Here is an 8,850-nt window from a genome sequence, read left to right as displayed (position 1 = left end):
TTACTGCTGGCTCTATAGAAGGCAAGTGTCCTACACACTGTACTAACACTGATGCTCTATGGAAAGTTGTTTAAAAGAGTAAATAAAGGGCCCGGAGAGATAGCACAGCGGCGTTTGCCTTGAAAGCAGCCGATCCAGGACCAAAGGTGGTTGGTTTGAATCCGGGTGTCCCATATGGTCCCCCGTGCCTGCCAGGAGCTATTTCTGAGCAGACAGCCAGGAATAACCCCTGAGCACCGCCGAGTGTGCCCCCCCCAAAAAAAAAATACATGGCACAAATAGAAAGAGACAATACTTTATCTGTGCCACCAGGCATGATTAAGCATTTTACATAAGTTATTATCACTTTCCTCTTCACAATAATCCAGGGAAATAGAAGTCAGGGATATTGCTCAGCAAACTTCATATATCACAGGCTTGGGTTTGATTTGGCCAACACACACACAGCAGTAGCAGTGGCAGCAGCAAAACAAAACAACCCTACTAGATATTATCAGTAAGGTTATAGATATTATCATTTAAACATTTTGCTTATGCCCACAGGGGTCGGAAATCATAAATACAAAACTGCTTTTCTCTTTTTCAAATTCAGAACATTTTACTAATATGCCCATTACATTCTATTATGGGAATGTGTAATTAAATGCCAGACAAGTTCAGAAATTAAATTATGAGCACTTCACAAGATCAGTGAAAAATTTGTAGGAAATTATCTTTTTTTTTTTTTTTTTTTTTTTTTGGTTTTTGGGCCACACCTGGTGATGCTCAGGGGTTACTCCTGGCTATGCGCTCAGAAGTTGCTCCTGGCTTGGGGGACCATATGGGACGCGGGGGGATCGAACCGTGGTCCATCCAAGGCTAGCGCAGGCAAGGCAGGCACCTTACCTCTAGCGCCACCGCCCGGCCCCTTATTTTTTTATTTTTGGGCCATATCCAGCAGCGCTCATTGATTACTCCTGGCTCTGCACTCAGAAATTGCTCCTGGCAGGCTCAGGAGACCATATGGGATGCCAGGGATAGAACCCAGGTCTGTCCAGGGTTGGTCGTATGCAAAGCAAATGCCTTACCACTGTGCTATCGCTCTACCCAGAAATAATCTTTGATATACTCATAGAAGAACAAGAGAGAAGTTATGAATAATATAGCTTAGTAGCAGTATACCTGCCCCGTATGTATGAAGCCCTGAGTTCAATCCCTTGCACTAGAAAAAATAAAAGTAGAGAGTTTTCTAGTGTTTGAGAAGGCAACAGAAAGAAAAGAAATGGCATAGCAAATGTTTAGAGTTAGGAATGTACAAAGTGAGCAAATAAACAGGTTTAGGAAGTAAAGATTGGAAAGATAAATACTGGCCAATTTGGGGTAACCTTGAATACTAGGCTAACATATATGAAATTTCTTATCACATTACTAATTATGACTGCTCAGTCAAGATATGATTTAGCATCAAAATAATTTCAGACATAGCTACTAAGGGAAATAGGAAGCCTGTTTTCAGTGACACCAGTGTTCATTCAATTTGAATCCCCTCGTCAAGGAGAATAAGAAGAAAGCAGTAGGGCCAGAGAGTTGGAACAGTAGGTAGGGCACTTGTCTTGTAAGCAGCCAGCTTGGTTTCAATCCATAGCACCCCATATAATCCCCCAAACACCACCCGTAGAAATCCCTGAGCAGAGAGCCAGGAGGAAGTCCTGAGTACTGCCAAGGGCAAGCTTACAACTTCAAAATCTTCAGAGCAGCTTATATGGAGATCAGGAATATAAAATTCATGGATAGGGGCCAGAGAGGTAGCATGGAGGTAAGGTGTTTGCTTTGCATGCAGAAGGACGGTGGTTCAAATCCCGGCACCCCATATAGTCCCCTGAGCCTGCCGGGGGCGATTTCTGAGCATAAAGCCAGGAGTAGTCCCTGAGCGCTGCCAGGTGTGACCCATAAACCAAAAAAAATAAAAATAAAAATAATTCATGGATAAAAAAAATGATTAATTTAATCTAATGAATAGAAGTAAAAATAATAGATCTTGGGTTAGAAAGACAGTATAGCAGATAAGGTGCTTGATTGTACACAGCTATTCTGGTTGGATCCTCAACTTCACTCTGTCAGGTGTGACCTCTAAATAGTGACTCAGGAGTAAACCTAAGCACAGCTCTGTGTGACACAAAAACTACATAATACATCTTGGCTGAAGAGATAGTTTAACTGTCTGAGCCATGCTTAGTAAGTGGAAGGTCTAGTTTCATCCACAGCACATGATTTTCTGAACACTGCCAAGAGTGACACCCCAAGCACAGAATTGAGAGCAATCCATGAGCAAACCAGATAGAGATTACAATTCCTTCTGAAATAAAAATAATAGCTCTTGGGGCTGGAGATACAGTACAGCAGGTAGAGAACTTTTTTGCACATGGCTGACTTGGGCTCAATCTCCAGCATCCCACATGGTTCCCTGAGCACCTCCAGGAGTGATTCATGAGAGCAGAGCTGGAACAAATCACAAACCATCACCAGTGTAGCCCCCCCCAAATACTCAAAATCCAACAGAAAGAAAGAAGGAAGGAAGGAAGGAAGGAAGGAAGGAAGGAAGGAAGGAAGGAAGGAAGGAAGGAAGGAAGGAAGGAAGGAAGGAAGGAAGGAAGAAAGGAAGGAAGGGAGGGAGGGAGGGAGGGAGGGAGGAAGGAAGGAAGGGAGGGAGGAAGGAAGGAAGGGAGGGAGGGAGGGAGGAAGGAAGGAAGGGAGGGAGGGAGGGAGGGAGGGAGGAAATAAGGAAGGAAGGAAGGAAGGAAGGAAGGAAGGAAGGAAGGAAGGAAGGAAGGAAGGAAGGAAGGAAGGAATAAAAGATCTGTTGAAAAAAAGCATTCTAGGGCCGGAGAGATAGCATGGAGGTAAGGCGTTTGCCTTTCATGCAGAAGGTCATCGGTTCAAATCCCAGCGTCCCATATGGTCCCCCGTGTCTGGCAGGAGCAATTTCTGAGCATGGAGCCAGGAGTAACCCCTGAGCACTGCCGAGTGTGACCCCCCCCCCAAAAAAAGAAAGAAAGCATTCTATAGTAATGCAGGGTATAGGATGCAATTAAGAGATTCAGAAGTCAGGAAGGATGGCTCAATAGTAGTGCTCTTATTTTGTATATGGGAGGCTCTGGGTTTGATTCCTAACTACATTGAAGAATTTAGGATAGTCCAATATCAATTCTCAGAGTTGATAACTACTGAAGAGCTGAGAGAGGACAGGCGGGGATACTGAGCTCTATAGGAGCTGGACAAAAAGTTTTAGATTTCTACATACAGTAGGGAGTCTCTGATCTGGGATGTAACAATATGATTTTAAAAAGGTACAATAGAATCTGGAATGATAGCACAGCAGTAGGGCATTTGCCTTGCATGTGGTTGACCCAGGATGAACCTAGGTTCAATCCCAGGTGTCCCATATGGTCCCCCAGGCTAGGAGCGATTTCTGAGTGCATAGACAGGAGTAATCCCTGAGTGTCACCAGGTGTAAAAATATTATCATAACAATATTAGTTTCAGGGCTGGACAGAGAGTCCAGATCTGGACAGATCTTGGTTTAATCTCTGGTACTGCATATGGCCCCAGGCACCACCAGGAGTAGTCCTGGAGCAGAGCTAGAAGTAAATCATGAGCATTGCCCAGTGTGACCTCACCCCTCCCCAAATTCTGTTTTTATTTTTGGGACTACACCCAGTACTACTCAGGGGTTACTCCTGGGTCTGCACTCAAGAATTACTTCTGGTGGGCTTAGGCTCAGAGAAACCATGGGATGCCAGGAATCAAACCAGTATAGGTCACGTGCAAGGCAAATGCCCATTGTAAGGAATCTCTCTGGCCCCTCCCCTCAATACTAGAATTAATTTCATATGCTGTGTCTTTTACCACACACAAAAAAAACCAATGGTTTCTAGTATTATGTTTCGAAAGATGCATGCTTTGACACATGGTATTTTGTGTCTTCCAAACCATGCCATAAGGAGAAATTTATAATAATGATTTAACCTTTCTACCCTTTCTAGGTGAAATCTGTTGTTGGTTTTTGTTTTTGTTTTTTTGTTTTTTTGTTTTTTTTTTTTTTTTTTTTTGGCCACATTTCGAAGCACTCAGGGGTTACTCCTGGCTCTGTGCTTAGAAATCGCTCTTGGCAGGCTCTGGAAACCATATGGGATGCTAGGAATCAAACGTGGGCCCATCCCAGATTAATAGCATGCAAGGCAAATGCCTTCCCACTGTCTATCACTCTGGCCCCAGATATAGTATTTTTTTTTTTTAAATTTTAACTGAACTTTGAAAGACTGAAGCCTGAAAGTCTAAACATTTTCATCTGGGATGTTTAGTCTGTAGCAAGTCATCAGGTGGCTAGAAGTTTGGCATGACTAATTTTTCACAGACCATTTGCTAAATGACACATTATAAAAGCAAGCAGCACTAAAAAGGATGTGCTTGTTTCCAAAGCTTCAATCTAATTGTAGACTGACTTTTATATTGGTCCTTGTCTAACCATTTTATGGTGCAAGAGGCTCTAACCACATATATATGTTAAAGACTCCTTGAAATGTTCTCACATTGAGGAGGACTAGAGACACTAGATAAAGTTCAGGGAGGGGGGTCATTCTGGCATCAACATAAAGGCCACCCAGAAGGATCAGGATTTTACAATCCTGATTAAGATATGATTTATTAACTTTAACAGTGGAGATGCCTATTTCTATTACATAGCCTAACCCTCTTTACCCCATAATTAGAAAGCACGTGCTGGAAAGTAAACCAAAATAGTTGAGAACACTAATTTACCCTGCAGAATAAAATCACTGAACACTGAACATCCAAAGTCAGAGACTAGAAAGTTTAGAGGAAATTTGTGTTGACACATCAGTGGTACTTGGGATCTTTGAGGACTTTGTCTGCTTCATCTGATTTGTGCATCTATTAGCCTACAGTTGTTCAAAATATCCCTTATTGGCATTTAGTACCAGTAAGGAGTGTAGTGAATCAACTGTATTGGATTGGATGAGCAACAGATTTGATCTGAGAAAGAAAAATCTCAACATTTATTTGAGAAAGTGGGGGTAGGGTTGGGGGTGGGAGGACTTGAGGTCTGCTAGGTGAGATGGAGCTGGAACTCTTCCAAGGGACAGTTCTCCCCACCTCAATCAAAAAATGCACATGAACAAGGGGTGGGGAGGAATTTTTTATGGCCCTAATGATGGGGCTGTTGGTCCTATTAGCTGCCCATTTGTCTGCAAGTAGTTACCCCCAACCCCCTGCTCCCAGTCATTGCAGAGCAGCAGCTGCTGGCCAGGAAGCATACAGGAGGGGCTCTCTCTGGAGCTGATGGCAATGGCACTTTGGAAAGTGTTGGCAGGGGGTGGGTTATAAAAAAAAAAAACCCAGTTTGGTCTAGGAACAAAAGGAATCAATCACAGCAGTGTCATCCACCCTCAGTTTGGATGGGGGAGTGAGGAGAATTTTTTGGGTCACCTTGAAACCAGGAAAAGGACAGGCATCTCATTCCTGGAGACTAAATGCTTTACTAGGAAAACCAGGCATAAGTATTCCACAAAGATCTTTTTCTTTAGTCATGGCCTTTGTTTAAATAGTTACTCTTAAAAAAAAGTACTTTACAACGTGGAATTTTAAAAGTTTCATAAGAGTTAGGAATTTTGTAACATTTGGGAAAAGTAAGTACCTTGACACAAAAACAGATCTGGGAACCCCTCACCTCACCTGTTACATGCTCTAGTTTGCGCATTATTTATTTATTTATTTATTTATTTATTTATTTATTTATTTATTTGTTTTGATTTTTGGCCACACCCAATGACAGTGAAGCTCAGGGGTTACTCCTGCCTATGTGCTCAGAAAAAGTTTCTGGCGTGGGGGACCATATAGGATACCAGGGATGAACCAGGTCTATCCTGGATCTGCCACATGCAAGGCAAAAGCCTTACCTCTGTTCTTTCACTCTGACCCCTAGTTTGTGCATGATTGACAGCACTGAAGATGCAAAAATTTCAGGGATCTCACCAAGAGAATCCCCAGCAAACTGGAATATATGTTCCAGACTATCTGGTCACTCTTGGAGGTCACTTGTTAATATTGAAAAAAAAATATCATTTATAATAAGTAGTTGGCTAAAATTATAACTTTAGCTCTAACCATTTTCATTATACCAATTAGTTATTTATAGTATACATCTATGTCTTACCCATTAGTCTAGCCTCTAATTTCGTGTCTTATTTCTCAAACTTTAAAGAAGAAACCAACTACATCTCAGCACCTGAGTTTTCTACTAATTACAGCACTGTAAAATCACTCCCTGAACTCACCACCGTTGCAGTACCAGAAACAGGACCAGGACAAGTGAGAGTCAGAGAGAACCTAAGCTTTACTGAGGAAAAATAACTAAACACGGGTAAAAAAATAAATTGAAAGAAGCAAAATATTTTCATAGCATTCCTTGCACAAACTTGGGGGAGAGGGGCTGGAGCAATAGCGCAGGGGTAAGGCGTTTGCCTTTCACATGGCTGATCCAGGGTGGACCTCAGTTCGATCCCCAGCGTCCCATCTAGTCCAAGCCAGGAACGATTTCTGACTTCTTCTTTTTTGGGGAGGGGGGCACACCCGGTGACGCTCAGGTATTACTCCTGGCTATGTGCTCAGAAATCGCTCCTGGCTTGGGGGACCATATGGGACACCGGGGGAGCACCTGCAAGGCAGATGCTTACTGTTCCTTGCCACCCTCAAGCCTTGCCAGGAGGATTTCTGAGCGCATAGTCAGGAGTAATCCCTGAGCATCACCGGGTGTTGCTCGAAAACCACCCCTAGTCCCCCCCAAAAAAAAAAACAAAAAAAAAATTTGGGGGAGAAACACAAGCCATCCACTTTCTCAAGAACTGAGGTGGAGATAGAGCAGTGGTAGGGCGTTTGCCTTGCATGAGGCCAACCTAGGAGGGACCTGGTTCGATTCCCTGCACCCATATGGTCCCCCAGCCTGCCAGGGGTGATTTCTGGGTGCAGAGGCTGGAGTAACCACTGAGTGCTGCTGGTTGTGGCCCAACAACCAATCAATCAATTAATGAATAAATAAAGTTAAAAAAAAAAAAAAGAACTGAGGTGGAAGACCAGGTCTGCTAAAGAGAAAGAAAAATGTGAAGACAGGATGAAGGTAGAAAAGGCCTTTTAAGAAGGGAACTGAAGACCTATATTTTTGTTAAGAGGAAACAAGAAAGTTCAAGGATCCTAGGCCATAAAGATAGTACAGGGTTAGTTAAGGCCATCCTCATGACCAATCTCAGTATGAATCCCTGCCACCACATATGGTTCCCCAAGCACCTTCAAGGGGTGAACAAAGGATCACTCATGTACAGAGTTCAAGGATCTCTATGCACTCAAAAGTCTTTGTTTAGGACCGGGAGAGATAGCACAGTGGCATTTGCCTTGAAAGCAGCCGATCCAGGACCAAAGGTGGTTGGTTCGAATCGGTGTCCCATATGGTCCCTTGTGCCTGCCAGGAGCTATTTCTGAGCAGATAGCCAGGAGTAACCCCTGAGCACTGCCGGGTGTGGCGTTCAGTCTTTTCCCCCCCTGGGGTTAGTGTGTGTGTGTGGGTTGGGGGGGGAGAGAGGGGGTAGTAATACCTGATGGCTCTCAAGGGATGCTTCTGGCTTTGTACTCAAAAACCACTCTGTTGTTCAGGGCTAGAACCTGGGCTTTCAACATGCAAGGTTTGAGTTAAATCCATTGAAAGCTTTCTAATTTCTTTAGTTCTCTTTTTTTTTAAACTGAGTCATAATGAATGAAGTTGTTTATGATTGAATTTTGGACATACAATGTTCCAACACCAATCCCTTTAACCAGCCTGTACTTCTTCAAATAATGTTTCCAGTATCCTTTCCACCCAACCCATCCCCATCCCCTGCCTGTCTCTGGCAGGCGCTTTTTTTCCTTTACAGCTCTGATTTGCAATACTATCACTGATAGGGTGTCACACATAACACTGTAGTGTTTCCTTCCCTATGTTATCTATCCCCCACCCTGCTCAAGAGCAAGCTTCCTACAGAAGATAGTTCTCATGTTCTTTGTTTCTATTGCCCTGGGAGCCCCTTGACTCATATTTTTTCTGAGTATAGCCCAAAATCAAAGTCCTATAGTTGGAACACAGAGGAAAATGACCTCACCTTTCTTCTGAGGTGGACTACATGACTAAATTAACATCAGACATATCAGTAGGCAGAATAACACCCAGTTCAGTAACTTACATACTTAGAATGTACGTGACTACAAATTCCAAAGTAAAATTAGGTAATCATGAGTTTCAGAGTCTATGTTAAGGAGCCTGGAGTGTGGAGAAGAAAAGAGGAGGGGCCAAAAACAAAAAAAAGAGTGGGGAGGGCAGAGAGATAGCATGGAGGTAAGGCATTTGCCTTGCATGCAGAAGGTTGGTGGTTAGAATCCCAGCATCCAATATAGTCCACTGAGCCTGCCAGGAGCGACTTCTGAGCATAGAGCCAGGAGTAAGCCTTGAGCGCTGCTGGGTGTGACCCAAAAACCAAATAAAAAAAAAAAAAAGAAAAAAGAAAAAAAGAAAAGAAAAGAAAAGGGGAGGGGTATTTTTCCAGTAGCAGAAGAGGATGAATCATCTTTAAGCATAAAATCATGAGTTTCTCAGCGAGGACACATCGACTGACACACCTAGATGACACTGGTAAATGATATACCATTGGGGCCAGAGAGATAGCACAGTGGTGGGGTATTTGCCTTGCAAGTAGCCTATCCAGGATGGACAGTGGCTCGAATCCTGGCGTCCCATATGGGCCCCAGTGCCTGCCAGGGGCGATTTCTGAG

Source organism: Suncus etruscus, chromosome 14 (assembly GCF_024139225.1).
Source record: "Suncus etruscus isolate mSunEtr1 chromosome 14, mSunEtr1.pri.cur, whole genome shotgun sequence".
NCBI lineage: Eukaryota > Metazoa > Chordata > Mammalia > Eulipotyphla > Soricidae > Suncus > Suncus etruscus.
This window is presented reverse-complemented; position numbering follows the sequence as displayed.